This window comes from Hyla sarda, chromosome 10 (assembly GCF_029499605.1).
Source record: "Hyla sarda isolate aHylSar1 chromosome 10, aHylSar1.hap1, whole genome shotgun sequence".
Classification (NCBI taxonomy): domain Eukaryota; kingdom Metazoa; phylum Chordata; class Amphibia; order Anura; family Hylidae; genus Hyla; species Hyla sarda.
The window spans coordinates 98,505,142-98,508,222 of record NC_079198.1 but is presented as its reverse complement, the minus strand read 5'-3'; positions in this window follow the sequence as shown (position 1 = coordinate 98,508,222).

The following is a 3,081-nucleotide window of genomic DNA, read 5'->3' as shown; positions in this document are numbered from 1 at the left end:
TATCTCTCGTATTGCCAATTGATGGCTTTTCTTAATCCCCGTTTAACTGACTTCTGGAGGGAAGGGGTGACCACCTCCTTTGACAGCCTTATTTCCTCCTCCTCCCCCTGTCACTCACTATCGCCATCTACAACGGCAAGGGAGTGAGACCGTGCAGAACTCGCTATTTCAATATTGGGAAGAAAAACTGGGCATGATGGATTTGACGGTTCCCATATTAGATGACTGGGCCAAGGTATGAAAAGCTGTGGTGAATGAGGGGTGGAGGGAGACTCAACTCCATATCCTTCACCCCGCGACGTATGGTTTTACCCTCCTTAGAACACCTGACCGAACGGACAGACTGGAACACTGCCCGAACTGTGGCACCCTACGCACTGACCTACTTCATGGGCTTGTGACATGTGCCAAATCCCACAGCTTTTGGTTTGGCCTATTTCTTCTTCTTTTCTGCACACTCAAGGTTTCTCTGCCAGATTCTCCATCACTTGTTCTTCACATTGCTCCTGAGAATGTGTCGCTTACTCTGCTCTTACATATCATCCTGCTGGAGGCCAAGCACTGCCTATTGGCCCACTGGCTAACAGCACAAATGCCATCCTCCTCGGAAGTTATTTCCCAGGTTAAGCGATACATGTCTCTGGACTTTTATGTTGGCATTCCTGACTGACACTGAATTAAAGGGGTATGCCAGGAATTTTTTATTTTTTATTTTAGATAAACTGGCTCTTGAAAGCTAAACAGATTTGTAAATTACTTCTATTAAAAAATCTTAATCCTTCCAATAATTATCAGCTGCTGAAGTTGAGTTGTTCTTATCTGTCTGGCAACAGTGCTCTCTGCTGACATCTCTGCTTGTCTCGGGAACTGCACAGAGTAGAAGAGGTCTGCTATGGGGATTTGCTTCTACTCCGGACAGTTCCCGAGACAGGTGTATTCAGAGAGCACTTAGACAGAAAAGAACAATTCAACTTCAGCAGCTCATAAGTACTGAAAGGATTAAGATTTTTTTAATAGAAGTAATTTACAAATCTGTTTCACTTTCTGTAGCCAGTTGATATATATAAAAAAGTGTTTTCCGGGATAACCCCTTTAACATCACTGATGCAGCCATTCACTTCCACATTCCGGTACCTCACATGGGCCGTATCGGGGTCTCTGGGTAGATTGAGGGTACTCTCCTCTCCTTAGATTGGGGGAGGTTTTCTGACCATAGAGCATTCTGCTCTTGTACAATTGCTGCACCTGAGGGGACCTTTCATTTTGTTATTGTGATGTCCCACTACAGGTACATGGTCCTGTACTACCTGTAGGTCCTGTCAGGTTGGGTCCCTCAGTGACCTGGGGGCTCCCCTGCAGGTGCTCCCCTTGTTCTCTTGTTAATTTAATAAATGTAGTGTATGCACCTTTAAGAGCGGATTCTAATGTCTAGATAGTATACAGGACCTGTGGAGGACTCAAGAACCTGTGAGTAATCTTGTCACATGTTATGTTATGCATATAGGATTTGTTGAAACATGTACTCCCAGAGAGTACATCCAATTCTTTAAAAATGATGGAAGTAGGTGGAGTGCCCTTAAAAATGATTTCAGGGACTTAGGCCGCAAGCTTAAAGCAAGGACCTCCAAGGTAATATTTTCTGAAATATTACCTGTACCACGAGCCACACCAGAGAGGCAGCAGGAGATTAGGGAGGTAAACAAGTGGCTCAGAAGCTGGTGTAGGAAGGAGGGGTTTTGGTTGATGGAGAAAGAGTCAGATACCAGCTCTACTGTAGGGACGGGCTGCACCTCAATGGGGAGGGTGCAGCTGTGCTTGGGGAGAAGATGGCTAGAAGGGTGGAGGAGTGTTTAAACTAGGGACTGGGGGGGGGGGGGGACCTACAACATAGAGTGGGAAGATAGTGTAGATAGAGGGGGGGGGGGACTTGATAATGTACCTGGGGGTGGAACGGAGGGAAGGGCTTGAATAGTTAATAGGGATAGGCATCATAGGAAAAAAAACATACACCATTGAATTGCATGTTGACTAATGCCAGAAGTCTGTCCAACAAAACTGGAGTTGAAAATTTCTGAGGATTATGACATAGTGGATATAACAGAGACTTGGTTGGACGATAGCTGTGACTGGGCGGTCAACATACAGGGTTATTGTCTATTCAGGAAGGATCGGACAAAACAGAAAGGGGGAGGAGTTTGTCTTTATGTAAAGTCCAGTCTGAAGGCCGCACTGCGGGAGGATATTTGGGAAGGAAATGATAATGTGGAGTCACTATGGGTAGAAATATATGGAGATAAAAATAAAAAAATTCTTCTGCTATAAGCCACCAAACATAATGGAAGAGCCAGAAGATCAATTATTGAGGCAAATAAACAAGGCAGCAAATCAGAATGATGTGATAATAATGGGGGACTTTAACTATCCTGATATAAACTGGGAGACTGAGACCTGTGAATCTCATAAAGGAAACAGGTTTCTGACTATAGCTAAAGACAATTATCTGTCCCAAATGGTGCAGGGTCTGACCAGAGGGGGCGCCCTACTAGACTTAATATTACCTGACAGAGTAATTAATGTGCAAGTAGAAGGGCACCTAGGAAATAGTGATCATTATCGCTAGCGTTGGCTGAGGAAGTGCGTCACGCACGAAACGTTCCACACACATGCCCCCTGCCCACTGCTGAGTTCCACCTGCCTGCGGCTCCATTTATGAAGTAATAAAGATTACCTGAAGATTTGTGAGTGCCGTTTATTTCTTCTTTGTGCATTATAATACATTATAGCTTGTTCTTCAATAAGGGAATCTCTCGAGGGGCCACAAAAGCGATGAACTTTAGGAAGGCAAAGTCCGATCAACTCAGAGAAGCCCTTAACAATATAAAATGGGATAATGTCCTCAATAATAACAATACTGACACTAAATGGGAGACTTTTAAAAATATCTTAAATTCTCACTGTAAGATGTATATACCTTATGGGAATAAAAGGGTCAGAAATATAAGAAAACCAATATGGGGGCAATAAATGACAAAAATAAAGCATTTAAACTACTAAAACAGGACAACAGTGAAGAACCATTAA